Genomic DNA, 16,248 nt, shown 5'->3' on the forward strand with positions numbered 1-16,248 from the left:
CCCTCACCCTGAATACAGTGTTGGGAAGGGAGAGCAAACCAGAGTGGCTTTGTTCTCCTTTTCAAATGTCCCGCCACCTCCACGTTTGGGGCTAGGCCCCTCAGGATCAACCCATTGAGCCCTTTGCGCTGGAAGGACCTGCCCAAGCAAATCCGAACGGAGCGGTGCACCAAGTCGCCAAGTCTGAACCATCTACATATGGTAGATAGCTACTAGATAGCTAAAAGGGGGAAGAAGGACAAATGGGGGTAGGTGAGGAGAGGACACATTAACTGTTTAACATTCTTGGCATCCACAATAAAAATTACAGTGAGAAACTACCAAAAAAAAGTATTTAAGCCTATTTATATATTACATTACTTTACCAACATTGGAAAGATTGTTTTTTCAGACACAGGAATGTGGTTAGGTTTGCCTTCTCTGTGTAATTAATGAGATTTTTTTCAAGTTCAGCTAGCAGGATAAGCCAACTAGTTAAGGTCATAGATTTAAGCTTGTTAACTTGTAGTTAGCACTTATTAGGAAATGCTGGGGGTGGGGAGTTGTTCAGGAACAGATTTAGTACTCAAAAAGCAAACCGGGCAATATTTGATTTTAAGGCTATGCCTGCCAGACAGAGGAATAAAAGGAGAACATGCCCTCTTTTTGCCAGAGATCTGGTAACACTAAAACTACATGAATCCTAATTATTTTCATAGATTGAAATTACCAGCACGAATACATTTGTCAGATTGTATGGAAAAAAATTATGTTATCCGTTCAGTTGTGTCCAACTCTTCTTGATTTTATGGGCCAGGTCTCCAAATCTTCCAATCTTGCACCCCTCCTTTGAGTTTTTCTGTACTCTAGCTGGTGTCAGAGCCAGGGAAGGGTAAACCAGTGCTGTGAATGGTGAAAATTTTGTGAAAAAATCAAGCTACTTTCCCTCTTTAAGGATTTGCAAGTATTTTTTCTACACAGGTTACAATGAGATGAGCTATATATTGTGACAGGAAGATTGTATTGAGTTAACCTGAGATGAGACAAGACAATCAATGCTGAACTTCAATGTCAGAAACAAATAATCCCCTCCCCACCCCTCAATATTACATACACTGCAAATGACTTGGCTCCTGAGTCATTTCTTCAATCTGACAAATGTATTCATTCTGGAAAGAACTCTGGACTGATTTATTCCATCAATAATTTGTTCTGTGATTCATCTGCATTCTCATTTTTAAGATAACCCTTAAACTGGATTGTTTAACCATGATTTACCAAATCAAAATAAGTAAAAAAATAATAGTTTGTACTATTATAAACCAATATTTTGCAAAAACAAAAATGACATTTAATTGATTTTAAAATTGACTACTTAATAAGTTAGTAAACACATATTACCCTATTTTTCAAAAATATACAAACTAATATCCTATTGATTTAATAATGGAAAGAATAAAATTAAAATATATGTCTATATGATAAACCAGTTAAACTACTCTGGTTCCTGTTCTTTATACTCAACATTTTAGATATCCAGCTTGATTAGGATACAATCATTTGATTTCTTAGTTTTTCAAGTGTGATTGTTACTAAATTAGACTACATGATAATACATTTGGAAAGAAGAAAAATGCAATATTTGGTAAAGTTGGGGGATGCCTGAGGAGGGCAGTGTGATCCCATATCTCTTTGTTAGCACTGTCATTGGATACAGTAGCGGAAAGCTGAACAAGAGAAGTGAAGAAGATTCTTGGATGAGAGGTGAAATATTTTAAAAGGGAAGCCCGCCCCCCCCAAGAAAGTCAAATTGTCATTTGGAAAAACACCTTTTGGATTGAGAATCTCCATAGACAGAAAACTGAACAGGACTTTGCCCCTAAGAAACAACTGGCAGAAACTGAAAAATGTCTTTGCCTTTTGCCTTATTTGAAGAAACATGGAGGAGTCACAAGAGTTTTCCCTTGTATGTTTAATATTTGGGTATGGCATGATATCACAATTTCATTCATTTCATGGAATGTAGGCATACATTCTTTGCATTGCGCAGTGGAGTATCATAGCCAATGAGATTTATCCAAGGCGCGATTATTGCTAAATGAAAACTTATAAGAGCCACAAGGGTGCAGTAGTTAGAGTGCAGTACTGCAGGCTACTTCTGCTGCCTGCTGGCTGCCTATAATTTGGCAGTTCGAATCTCACCAGGCTCAAGTTGACTCAGCCTTCCATTCTTCTGAGGTGGGTAAAATGAGGAGCCAGATTGTTGGGGGCCATAGGCTGACTCTGTAAATTGCTTAGAGAAGGCTGTAAAGCACTGTGAAGCGGTATATAAATTTAAGTGCTATTGCTAAGTGCTATACCCTATTTGTCACTGACTGGAAGCAAATATTTTGGCAATTGGATTTTGAAGAAAAAGAAGAATAGGAAGTGTAGTGATGCTTGTGAGCTTTGGTATTGGAAGAAGATTTTTGAGAATACTATGGACAGCCAGAAAATAAATTTCTGGATCATTGAACAAATTAAACCAGATTTCTCAATTGAGACACAAGTTCAATTATTCCATTTCAGACACATTGCATAATTATCTGAAGAAGACTGCAATGTTGGAAAAGAGTGGAAGGAAAAAGAAGAAGAGTATGACCTCCAGCAAGATGAATGGAGTCAGTCACAGTGGCAATGAATGCACAGTTGATAGAGTCAAGTGTGGGGTTAGGGTTAGGGTTAGATCATCATGGAGAAAATCTCCATTAAAGCCAACTGAAATTTCCCCTGACTCATTTACTTACCTCATATTTAAATATCAAGATCATCTAAAGAATTCTGCCCACCACATTCTGAGGAGCTGGGAAGCATGTCTGAAACACAGAGAAAAACTATTTTCTGAAGTGATTAGCAATAATACTTAATGTTGTAGAGCAGGGGTGTCCAACCTTTCACCTTCCCTGGGCCACATTAGAAGATGAAAATTTGGTTTGGGCCGCACATAAAATAAAATAAATTAATTAATTATTTATTAAAAATTATTTATTTTTTATCACAGCCAAATTTTCTGACCAAATTTTGCGGGGTGGGGGGAAGAAAGCTCGCCCGCCTCGCGCCTACCTCTCCTCCTGCAAATGGCCCAGCTGGATGCGGCAGGACTGGAAGGCGAGGACCGGGAGGCTCGGTGCAGCAGCAGCAGCGGCGGGCGGCGGCAGAAGCAGCAGCGGCGGGGGCAGAAGCGGTGGCAGCGGCACAAGCAGCAGCGGTGGCAGCACAAGCAGCAGCGGCGGCGGCGGCGGCAGCAGAAGCAGCAGCGGCGGCGAGGGCAGAAGCGGCGGCGGCAGGGGCAGAAGCAGCAGCGGCGGGGGCACAAGTGCGGCAGCAGCTGCACAAGCAGCAGCGGCGGCGGCAGAAGCAGCAGCGGCGGCGGCGGCAGAAGTGGCGGCGGCGGCACAAGCAGCAGCGGGGGGGCCTGGGGAGCATGACAAGGGGGTTTGGCCAGCTTTTGCAGCCTCCCAGAGCTCCATTTTTGCTTGAACAGGGCTGCAGGAGGCCATCACAGCCAAAAACAGAGTCTTGGAGAGCTGCACGTGGCTCTCCTGAGCTCCATTTTAGCTGGCAGAGGCACCACGGGCTGGTCCTTCACTGTTTCCAGGGCAGTCCTGAAGGCCAGATCTAAGCAGCCTGCAGGCCTTGAGTTTGACACCCTGCCCTAAACCATTTCAGATAGGTGGCTGTTTAGTCCCTTCTTAAAAATCACCGGTGATGAAATGTGGTGGCCAAAATTGGATGCAGTATTCCAGGTATAGTCTTACTAAGGATTTATAAATGTTATTGGATAGGGCCTTTTGTTCAAGTCTGCCAAGATCTTTTTGGATCCTGTCAGGATTCCAAGTAATACATCCACACTAAACAGAGCTCAGAGGCAAGAAGGTTCCTCAAAGAATTGGTTTATTGGACATATTAAATTGGCATAAGCTGGTGAAAACTGACTCTGAATATTCCTATGGTTTTCTTCTAATTTAAAATAAAAGTTTCTCCTCCTTCCCAGTCAGTCATGTGGTCCAATCAAGGTCCCGTCCGGGTATCGGGTGACATCACTCCTCCTCTTCCTGGCCACCTGTGGAAATGTCCTTGGTTCCCAGGAGAAAGTATTTTGTTTTGACTACAAGCCCCCTCTATCTTAATTTCCCCCTTCCTATCTCTCAGCTCCAGTGTGGCAACACTGAAGCCTCAAAATGGCCTTGGTCAAGCCAGCTTCAGGGTTGACACTTGTCTTCTGGGTGTTGGATATTCCTGCCATTTTAGTGTACATTCTTTAATTTCCTCTGATTTGAAATACCCATACATTTCCTTATGCATATGTGTATTTTACTAATAAATCATATACTATATATGCCACAATTTTATCACAGTACTCCAAAATGTTTAATATGGAGTCGATTCTTATTTTTCCCTCTGAAAATCATTGTGTTTCTCACTCACTCTTTATCATCTGTCTGTCTGTCTGTCTGTCTGTCATTTGTGATGTGATCAAGAAGGGGTATGCCTGGTATCTAACAGTCTGTCTGTCTGTCTGTCTGTCTGTCTGTCTGTCTGAATGTCTATCATCATCATCATCATCAACATCATCATCATCATCATCATCATCATCATCATCATCATCAACATCATCAACATCATCATCATCATCTAATTTATTATATTCTGCCTATGTAATACATGCCATGGAAATGCAAATGCTCCGTCAGTTATCAGGTATACCCCTTCTTGACCACACCACAAATAACACCATTCAACAACATTTTGCTGTGGCACCAGTTACAGAGAAGGTGAGACAAGGCCGGCTTTGCTGATATGAACACGTCCAGAGAGCAGCACCTTCCACCATTGCCAAGACTGCTTACCAACTAGAAGTCAATGGCCGGCGACCTTGTGGGCATCCAAAACACAGATGGCAAAACACCATCAATAAAGATGCGCAAGCTGCAGGCCTGTACCCTGGAGATGCAGTTGACTGTGCAAAGTGGTGTTCAGTGATACGAAAAACGGATCCTGCACCTGTGGGAATATGTTAAGAAGAAGAAGAAGAAGATATAATACATAGAATTTCCCCACATTGCTTGCCTTACCTTGGGAAAAGATAGAATAATAGAATAAAAGAATAACAGAGAAGGAAGGTACCTTTGAGGTCTTCTAGTCCAACCTCCTGCACAGGCAGGAGACCCTGAAACATTCTGGACAAATGATTGTCCAATCTCTTCTTTAAAACCTTCAGTGAATGGAGCACCCAGAACTTCTGAAGGCAAGCCGATTCACTGGTTAATTGTTGTCACTGTCAGGAAACTTATTCTGAGTTCTAGACTGGTTCTCTCCTTGATTAATTTCCATCAATTGCTTTTTGTCTTGCCTGCAAGTGTTTGGAAAATAAGTTGATCCCCATCTTCTTTGTGGCATCTCCTCAAATATAGGAACACTGCTATCATGTCACTCCTAGTCCTTTTTCCATTAAACTAGACACACCCAATTCTATATCTCTGTTAATGCAGCCTAGGAGTCCATTGGCTTCTTTGGCAGATTCAACATACTGTTGGTTCATATTTAAGTGATTGTCTACTGACTCTAACCTGGATTCCTACATCCATACATGCAGTTATTGTATTGAGCCAGTTGTTGTACATTTGGTTTTTCTTGCCTAAATGTAAAACCTATTCTCTCATCTAAATCATTTAAGATATTGAAGAGTACTGGGCCTAAGACAGAACCTTGGGATACCCCACTATTTACTGCGAACTACTGCGAACTACTTTGTTTTTTATATATATATATATATATATATATATATATATATATATATATATATATATATAATATGTGTGTGTGTGTGTGTGTGTGTGTGTATTTTCTTAAGTTTTCATGGTACTTACATGTATGGCATTCAGCTTTGTTAGAGTATTTTCCCGTCATTGTAGTTGTGCTTTTAAAGTTGTAGCAGCGTTTGGCAGAATCTCATCTGCCATCATCAGGCTTCTGGGAGGCGAACTCAATACAGAAGCCTGATGATGGCAGATGAGATTCTGCCGAAACGCTGCAACTTTAAAAGCACAACTACAATGACGGGAAAATATCTAACAATTCTTGAATGCCATATATATATATATATAATCTATAGTATTAGTATACTATAGTATCTATACTATAGATAGGTTTCTATACAGTCTACTATAGGTGGTGTCATTCCTGGATCTCTTGCAGCCACAAAATGATCCAAGGCTAATTTCCCACTTGAGTCCTCCTCCCTGTCTGGGAAACACCTCTTTTCTTTTAAAATAGTTTCTAGTTCACATGTATCTCAATTCTTTAATAGAAGGGGAGAGGGAGAAATTGCAGTTGCTTCAGCTACAGTGAACAAACAAATGGTCCACTGGTAGGAAATAAAAGTTGAGTGAAGAGATATTGAAGAACAGCATGATTATGAAAAAATAAAATACAGGTAGTCCTTGACTTACAACAATTAATTTAGTAACCAAAGTTACAGCAGCACTGAAAACAGTGGCTTGTAAGTGTTTTTCATACAACCATTGCAGCATCTCCATAGTCATATGATCAAAATTCAGATGCATAGTCATATGATCAAAATTCAGAGGCACCACTTAAATAGCAATGAGAGATATAATGGGGAAGCTAGGAGGATCAGAGCCACTAGAACGAAGAAGACTGCCTTTCTCAATTGCCTCATTAGTTTTAAAAGAGCAAGTGGGAGTGGAGAAGGTAGGAAGTACCTGGTTTTAAAGGGGAACAAAATCCACCATCCCCAAGTATTTCCTTCTTTTTGATATGGGTAGAGAAACATATTCCTTCTAGGAGCCTTCGTGGAAGGCTGTACCATCCAGCACATTACAAAGTAGAGCAGCCGAGTTACAGGACTATCTGATACTTGACTGGCTGCCCAGAGGAGTGAATGCCAAAGCTGAGAGATTGGAGGATGCTACCTGAAGAAGCCTGAGGGCCTCAGGTTTCATCATGACCATTTGAAGGCAACAGCAGCTGTTCTGCCAACAGGCACAGCTCGTCTCCAAGCTCCCACTCCCGAAGCCAGTTAGAAGGGAGAGAAAATTGGACCCTAAAAGGGTCTTTGGTGGGATATTGCTCACACCGTCAAACAGTAAGTAGGCAACAAAATCCCAGTTGCTGGCTGGCAGCTTTCATGCCTCACAAATCGTCTTCTGCTCTTTTCTCTCCCTGGTACAGGATGAGTTCCTTAACTTCCATGTCTTCTTGCGTGGCTAATTATTCATGCTTTGCTTCGATTACCCTGAGGGAAAATTATATGTTGCTACTGCTAATGCTGTTGCTATCACATCTTTGGCAGAAGGAATGTTTGGCTATGTGTGTGCTCCTCCCCCAAAAAAAAACAAAGCAACCCCCCTTCCTTCTTTAAGTCCCCGGTGGTTATAGCGGCTCACAATGTTACAATGTGGAAAGGGAAAGAAGGGCCTGGAGAGAGAAGTGGAGAGACGGGAAAGTAGAAGAGAGCTTGGGAGGGAAAAGGGGTGTCTGTGGACCAACTACATGTGCAAGAAGAGGTAAAGGACATGGCTGAGATGACCAAGAAGCTGCTTAGGGCTTACAGAGAGCTAAGACTCCATCCTCTTCGTGCTTCAGAGGATGACTTGAATCTTGGCTTTAAAAGCAGAAATACCCCAGCTCTGGGCGTCTTCGTCTATCACTCTAAATATAAACACAGGCCACACAGGGGGTTACATGGAAGGACGTATAAGTGCTATTTGCTAAGGCAGCATTTAGAAAGTAGGATATGTTCTGAATTTGGATTTCATCCGTGGAAGTATTAAGTAAGAATTTCAAGCCATCTGGTATCCTCTTGACCTGGAAGTCTCAGAAATCAGTAGGTTGCCCAGCAGCTCAAATAATGGCCAAAAGAGACTACGGCCCATGTTCAGAAACATACTTCTCTGTATTGTTTACTATATGTTTGAAGGATGAGTTTAGGATTGAGGCCAAGATCGATTTGAAATCCTGGGAGAAGAGGGAAAATAAATGAACTGTCCTTATATTGAGTGAATGTTATTCCTTGCTTGGCTATTACTGATATTCCCTGTATGTGATTTGATATGACTGGGTCAAAAGTGCAAGAACATTATTCAAATGTTGTGGTGCATGTGAGGTCTCACCAAAAAAAAAAGGATCTTTGTGCCCAGTTATGGTGTGGTTTGATTCATTCCAGTGCTTAATGAAGAACATTCTGCATTGGAAGCTGAACTATTAAAGCAAACTGCTCTTCAACTACCCCTACTCCAGGCCCTGCCAAAGGAGGAGGGGAAGCAATAGTAGATACCTTCTTTGCCTTGATGGAGGACTTTGTGCTAGATGACTAACCACTTTCCCATAGAGAATATCCAGAAAATAAAATAATTGTTTATGTGATAGACTTATTAAATAAAACTGTATCTTATTTTCCTGAAATAACAAGTGCTGGGACTCAAGCCAGTGTAGAATTAGGTGAGAAAAATATCCAGCATAAGATCAAAAGTACTTTAAAATGTGCATTTTGTTCAGTTAAACTTGGCTCTTGTTGGAGTGTGCCAGAAAATCTTTCTCTTAGTTAGGACTCATTCAGGTACCCTGAATGAAAAGCAGAGCGGGGGACAGACAACATAGGAAGTCTTTGATTTGTGACCACAATTAAGCCAAAAATTTATGTTGCTAAGCAAGACAAGTTAATTTTGCCTTGTTTGACAATCTTCCTTGCCATGGTTGTTAAGTGAATCTGGCTTCCCCATTGACTTTGCTTGTCAGAAGGTCGCAAAAGGTGATCACATCATGACCCCCGGACACTGCAGCCGTTATAAATACGAGTCCATTTCCAAGCATTGGAACTTTGATCATGTGACCATGGGGGTGATGCAAGTTTGAAAACCAGTCATAAGTCATTTTTTTCAATGCCATTGTAACTTTGAACAGTCACAAAATAAACTGTTGTAACTCCAGGAGTACTTGTATATTAATCTGTTCATTTAACTACTTCATGCTGATATTTCCTGTGTCCTTTCAAAGAACTTTAAGAATTATTCTATAGGGAAAGGCTAAGAATCTATATTCTACTAAAACTTTACTGTTTGCTTGTAACCTTCAATTATTGCTTCATAGGGCAACAATTTTTGAATCACTTGTATCTCAGATGTGTTATCCTAAAAAAAATCCATCCAAAATCTGGGAATCATTACTCCCGTGCATTTGAAAATTCGCAAAGTTGTCAATGTGATCATAATTTCCAATGCTCCCTGCCAGCTTCCCACAAGGAAAGTAAATGTGAAAGCTCACAGGAAGCTGGAAGTCACTCCTATTCACACTGCTGCTTTGCTTGCCCATGTCAGTTCTTAGATTAGCTAAGGAAATATTTTGAACAATGACCTAACAGATCACGTTTGTCTAGTTTTCTAATAAATATCATCAGACCTTCAGATCTTGCACTCAGACAATATGCTAAAGTAGCTAAAGCGTGGTTTATATGTTAATTATGAGAATCTAGCCACTTCTAAAAATGGGAAGTAGTCAGTCACATATTATAATATACTATAACTATATGTTGCTAACCAATATTTGACGTTCAACACATTGTATAAACTCAGCTTGAGTGCTATAGTTCAGAAAGAGCTCTTCTTATAGTTCTGGAGTGCTTCTCAAGGTTTCCTTAAAGCCAATGTCAAAGTTCCGACTGATGAATCCAACCAAGCCAGCAAGTTGAGACAATCCGATCTCTTTAAGCATAACTTTATTGAGTACATCATTTCAGCACTAGCTATTTCCCGTGGTTTTTGCCAAATTAAAGAATGAATTATTTCCTCCCCTCCTTCATCAGTTGATAGTTGGACATCCCCTAGAAAGTAAGAAGCACTTGGAAAATAATAAGCATATACATTAGTTATTTTTGGGGGGGGGGGGGGGGAAGCGATTGGTCTCCAGGAAGAGCCCCTTGACCTCTGGGGATATTTTGCGTGAAATTTCTCTACTAATCTATCTGCCCTCACATTCTGCACTTTTACCCATCTGGTAAACATTAAGTATCCCTTCTACTGGACTAGGTATTGGAGTTTTCTCTTGTATAGTCTAGAATCCAGAATCCATTTAACTTCATAGTGTTTCTCACCCCTCACCCACTATAGTTGGACCTGGGGCAATCTTAGTCAGTTTTTGTTCATACCCCACCACTGGCTTAAGCAGACTGCAGTGGAATATAGGGTGCACTTTTCCTAATAGGCGAGGTAGTTTTAACTCTACTGTGACTGGGTTTATGAATTTTACTATGGGGAAAGATCCTATGTACTTTGGGCCCAGTTTTTTGCAAGGTACTTTCAGCTTAAGATACTTTGTAGACAAATATATCCCCCCCATGTGGAAGGGTTTCTTGTCTGCCTGAATTTTTTTGACTTTTGGTCACTTTAGCTAGTGTTTGCTTTACATTTCCCCAGGCACTTTGGAGGGAATCAACCCATCAGTCGAGCTTACAGAGGAAGGGAACTCCCTAGGGTACTCTGGCATAGATACAAATCCCACTCCTGTAGCTACTTTAAAAGGGATGAGTCCCATGCTACTATGGACTGCATAATTATACGCAACCTCAGCAAGCAACCGGAGGTCTGCCCAGTTAGATTTCTGATAGTTGACATAGCAATGTAGGTATTGTTCTATCACGGCATTCACTTGTTCGGAGGCTCCGTTTGTACTCAGATGAAACACTGAGCTAAGCTCTTGCAGGATCCTATCAGTTTTACAGATTCCTTCCAGAACTTAGCAGTGAATTTGACCTCCCACTTCGGAACCCTGTGCAATTGGTAAATACGTTGAAGAAACATCTTAGCCAGTCTCTGGGTGGATGGGAAGCTCAAGCAGGCAATGAAGTGGCCTTGCTTGGAAAATAAATCTATTACTGTCCAAATCATAGCATTCCCTCCCCCGTCCGGGAGCTTGATATAAAGTCCATTGTGATCTCTTCCCAGGGCAGGGTTGGCTCTGCCATGTGATGTAGCAATCCTGGATTCTTCTCTGGTCTTTTTTCACTGCCGCACACACTGCACAACTTTTCACACAGCTCTCTATGTCTCTCTTCATGCCTGGCCAGCAGAACTGTCTCTTAATCAAATGCAAAGTCTTTAAGAACACAAAATGGCCAGTTTGCTTGATGGTATGGCTCCATTTCAGGACTGGGACTCATAGGCTTTTGAGAACATATAGCTTGTCCCATGCTAGCCCTTCTCTCAATGCTCCCATGGGCTCCAAACCAGGTATCAGACTATAATTCCTTTTCCATCTCTTGAGTCAGCTCACACTGGGATCTGGCCACTTCTTCCTTGCCTGTTTGCTTATGGTTGCTTGTGCTGCCCCCTGCTTTGTGGAGATGATTGCATTTACAGCTTCTTCTTGGTTACTTTTGTACTGCGGCATGCAGGATAGAGCATCTGCCTAGGAAATTCCTCCCTTGGGATGTACTTCAATCCAAAGTCAAATTGATTAAAGTGCTGGGCCCATTGGACTTGTTTGGGGGAGAGCTTTTGGGGAGGGGTTCTCAGTGCTACCAAATTTTTATGGTCAGTCCACATCTGCAAAGGCACTTTAGTTTCTTTGAGAAATTGCCACCAATGCTCACCTCACAGTGAAATCTTTCTTCTCCCACACTGCCCAACGTCTTGGTGAGTTTTTGGGAAGTATAAGCACATGGTGTCATAGTTCCGAGCAATGAACCCAATTGAATCAAGACTCAGAAACTCTATTCAGGCTTGAAGACCTTTTACTGAGTACATCGTATCGGCACTTAGAAAGGTGAAGCTCTGAGTAATTCCCATGTTTCAGAGTAATAAAAAGAATAGAAACTTCCCATCTCCTTCAGTGTCCTGGATCATGTTAACCAATCAGTCCAACTGTAGCTCCCTCTCAATCTCCACAGATGTTCGTTGCTATGATCTTGGTTCACACGCTGCATCTGGTTGGTGTTTTGTCTAGTTTGGTTGATGTTTTGTCTAGTAGGCTAAGACACCACATTCCAGTCCTTTCTAATGCCCTCCCTCCCTTCCTCTCTCCAAGAATGGCAACTAAGAAACAACGCAAAAATAAACATGGCTTCAGCTGAAGTCATTTCAAAGTTAACAGGGGGCTCCCCTTCACCAAGAGAAAAGCACCTGGAAAGTATTAAGCATAGGCACAGGTTAATGACTGATCAACTCCACCCCCCACAAGATCCTCCTTTGTTTTTTGGGGATACTCCACATGGAATTTTTTGATCAGCCTCACCGCTCTTAAGTCCCTACTTTTTACCCATGAGACTTCTGACAAGGGGTACCCTTTCCACTGAACCAAATAACTTTCAACTTTCCCTTGTATAATCTGGAGTCTAAAATCCATTTAATTTTGTTGTGAGTCTCCCCTTCCATCCAGTCAGGCTATTGGCCTTAATTCTGATCTTTCTACTGGTTTCAACAAACTACTGTGGAAAATTGAATGAATTTTCCCTAATAGAGGAGGGAGCTTCAATTCCACCATAACTGGGTTAATCGTTTTCACTATTGGGAATGGTCCCAGAAATTTAGGGCCTAGTTTCCTGCAAGGCAGCTTTAGCTTCAAGTATTTCGTGGAGAGGTAAACCTTCTATCCCACATGGAAAGGTCTCTGAGGGGACCTCATCTTATCTGCCTGACTTTTTTGAATCTCTGCTGCTTTAATTAGCACTCATTTTACATTTCCCCAAGTGCCCTGCAGAATCTCTACCCACTCTGTGGGTAACCAAGGAAGGGGGTTCCTGAGGGTACTCGGAGATTGAGACAAACTCCACAGCGTTCAGGTAGTGAGTCCCACGCTGCTATGACTGCATTGTTGTATGCCACTTCAGCAAACGGCAGGAGTTCTGTCCAATTAATCTGCCAATAGTTGACATAGTACCTCAAATACTGCTCCACTATTACATTAGCTCATTCTGCCACACCATTTGTATTCGGATGGAAAGCCGAACTAAGGCCCTGGGAGGGACCAATTGATCTAATGAATTACCTCCAGAATTTTGCTGTAAACTGGACCCCCAATCTGATATCATTCTTCTCGGCATTCCATGTAGGCAGTAGATATGACTCAGGAACAGCTTCATGAGCTTGTGGGCTGAAGGTAGACTGTGGCAGACTCTGAAATGCACTTATTTTGAGAACAGATTGATTTCTGTCCAGATTACTGTATTCCTGTTGCTTTCAGGAAGTTCCATGATAAAGTCCATCACAATCTCCTCTCAAGGCTGCATTAGATCAGCCACTGGCTGTAGGAACCCAGGGGGCTTTCCTTGTTGCTTTTTCATCGCCATGCAAGTTGCACAGCTCTTGACGTAGCTCTCAATGTCTTCATTTTTGGCCACCAAAATTGTTGCTTGATGAAATGCAATACTTTCAGGAATCTGAAGTGTCCAGGCTTGCTTGGAGTCATGGCTTCTCTGTAGAACTGGAATCTGTAAAGTACTGAAGATGTACAATTTAGAGCCCTTCCATGCTAGCCCCTGCTGGATGGTCAAAAGTTGCTGGTGGTCTTTGAACCAAGGGTCAGTCAGCAATTTGGCTTTAAGTTTTTGGGCCAGTTTGTTACCAGGTTCAGCCGATTGTCTCTTCATCTGCCATCTGGTAGTCACCTGGGCCACTTGCTGAGGTGGGGAATAATGGTGTGGACCACCTGCTTTTTACTGCTTTTGTACTGGGGCATTTGTGAGAGGGAGTCGGCCAGACATTTTTCCCCCCAGGGATGTACTTCAAGGTGAAGTTAAAATGATTAAAGTACTGTGCCCATCTGACCTGTTTGGGTGAGATCCGTGAGGGGTGCAAAGGTGATCAGTCCCTACCTCCAACAGCATCTTGCTCCCCTCCAGAAATTGTCGCCAGGTCAGTAGAACCCAACGGACAGCAAATGCTTCTTTCTCCCATACTACCCACTGTCTTTCAGTGTCTGTGAGTTTCCAAGAGATGTAGGGGCATGGCTGCAGTTAGCCCCTGTCGTTTCTCTGTAAGAGGACTGTCCCCACAGCCACATCACCTGCTTCGGCCTGAATCATGAAAGGCTTTTCAGGGTTCAGGACCAGTTCTTCTGCAAACAACCTTTTTAGGGTCTCGAAGGCTTGCTGGCACTCCATTGTCTGCTGAAGGGGTTGGTTGGGCTGGGGCTTGATTTCCGTCTTCCCCATTTTCAGAAGGTCTGTTATCAGCAGGGCTTCTTTTGCAAACGAGGATGAAAAATTTGTGAAACCCAGGAAGCTTTGCAGCTGCTACTCTAGAATGGCTGCCACTTTTGCCACATCAGAAGCACAAGCCAGCTTTGCACCTTGGGGTTCCTGAGGAGGCAGCTGCTGGTAGAGGCACTGGCACAGCTCTTAGCTCCTCTTTAGCTTGGCTTCGGGTTCTTCTATTCTCCTATGTTGTCACCACTGTTGTCATCCAGTACTAGTCATGGAACTGGTCAGCTATTCCTGGGACAGGCAGGTGTGGAGCAACTCCCAATTCAAGCCATCTCTGAAGTGGTAGACCAGTAGCTGCTCCAGACAGCGCCTTAGCTTGCCTGTGACCAGGAGTCAAGATTCAAATTTTTTAACAACTGGTTCTGTGGGTGTGGCTTGGTGGTCATGTGACTGGGTGGTGTGGCTTGGTGGTCATGTGACTGAGTAAGGCACCAAAATAACCCAGATGTCTCCTGCTGGAGACAGAAGGTTTGACTAGATGACCTCTGAGGTCTCTTCCAGCCCTGGATTGCTGTACCGTTTCAAAGCATCCTCTGAACTGCTTCTACTGCCAGGGTTTGTGGTCCTTCCTTCCTCTCCTTTCTCTCTCTCTCCCTCCCTCCTTCTAACCATCCATCCCTCTAACCATCCCTTCTTATCTCATTTACTTTCCCTTCCCTTCCTTCTTTCTTTCTTCCCTTCCCTCATTTCTTTCTTTCTTTCTTTCTTTCTTTCTTTCTTTCTTTCTTTCTTTCTTTCTTTCTTTCTTTCTTTCTTTCTTTCTTTCTTTCTTTCTTTCTTTCTTTCTTTCTTTTTCTTTCTCCCTTCCCTTCCTTCCTTTCTTTCTCCCTTGAAGGCCTCCCTGGAGCCTCCTGGCAGCCAAACCACCCTTGCACCCGGTTTTGGGCCTAGGAAGCCTCCCTGGAGCCTCCTGGCAGCCAAAATGGGGCATCGGGGGTCACCGTCGCACCCCCTGCTCCTGTTTTTGCTCTCAGGAAGCCTCCCTACATTTACCTGGGAGCCAGACAGGCCTCATGGGGACTCCTGGGAGGGGCGGGAGGGGCTAGCTGGTTGTCGGAACTACCAGTTCACCGAACTGGATGTAAAATTAACATCCAGTTCACCTGAACTGGCCCAAATCGGCTGACACTCACCCCTGCCTGTGATCCTCCGGAACTCATGGATGTATTCTGTCATTAGTCGGTTCTATTGCCTGAGGGCCCGTATCTCCAAATCAGCTTTTTAGAGTTGGATCTAATCCTCAAACTCGGCTCTAAACTCCACCAGGAAAGCATTGATGTTTCCCAGTTCCAGCACCTCTTCATCATGGAGACCCGTCACTCACTACTGCCATTTCCCCTTTGAGGTTGGCGGTGATGGCATTCACCATTTTTACCTCATCAGGATAGGCTGGGGCGTACCTGCCTAGGTGTGCCCACACCCAGTTCAGGAAGAAAGCCATCTTCTCCGGACTCCTGTCAAATGTGGCCTTTATTCACGAAGGATCCACTAGAGGAGGTAGAGACACCCAATATCCAGGAAACCAGCCACACCCAGGTGGATAGGGCCATGGCTGGGCAACAGCACACCTGGATAGGATGATGGCTGACCAGCGGCAACTGTAGGTGGGCTCACAGCTCAGTGTTGTCTTGCAGGGCCTTGCCTCAGAGCAGGGCTGGTTGAGGCTGCAGCTCTTCACGGGAGGCTGGCTGCCCCTGCTGCCATGGCCGGGCTTGGGCTCTGACACAGGGGGATGAGTGGGCTGGTTGGACCACAGCTTTGGCCAGCATGATTCAGCTCCACGCACGTCCAGGTGGAGAAACTTCTCCCTCAGCTGCTCCAGCAATGGGCTGTGGCAGGCAGTTGGGTATCTCCACTCCATGAGCTCATCCCATTCTGCTGTTCTCCCCACTCTCCACTTTGGCACTCAGGGGAACAAAGTCTGAGAAGAAATCAATGGGAACTTGGCCTCAGCTGCTTTTAGTGCTCTCCTCCACCAGTTTCTACTCTTCTGCCTGGTAAAGGTTCCCCAG

The 16,248-nt window shown here is 43.3% G+C and overlaps 1 protein-coding gene and 1 pseudogene across 1 annotated transcript in view; both read left to right on the top strand.

Annotated features, from left to right (window-relative positions):
• The first annotated feature begins 2,017 nt into the window (after positions 1-2,017).
• Positions 2,018-2,169, top strand: LOC148128965 (U4 spliceosomal RNA; annotated as a pseudogene).
• Positions 2,170-6,843: 4,674 nt separating this feature from the next.
• The window catches only part of LOC113426134 (sodium channel protein type 4 subunit alpha-like), a 145,031-nt gene continuing 135,626 nt past the window's right edge, over positions 6,844-16,248 (top strand). The window contains 1 exon segment of the mRNA XM_087945221.1: positions 6,844-7,126. The gene's annotated coding sequence lies outside the window, so the exon portion shown is untranslated.

Source organism: Notechis scutatus, chromosome Z (genome assembly GCF_049901735.1).
Source record: "Notechis scutatus isolate UNSWTSFEM ecotype Mainland chromosome Z, rNotScu1.2, whole genome shotgun sequence".
Taxonomy (NCBI): Eukaryota; Metazoa; Chordata; class Lepidosauria; order Squamata; family Elapidae; genus Notechis; species Notechis scutatus.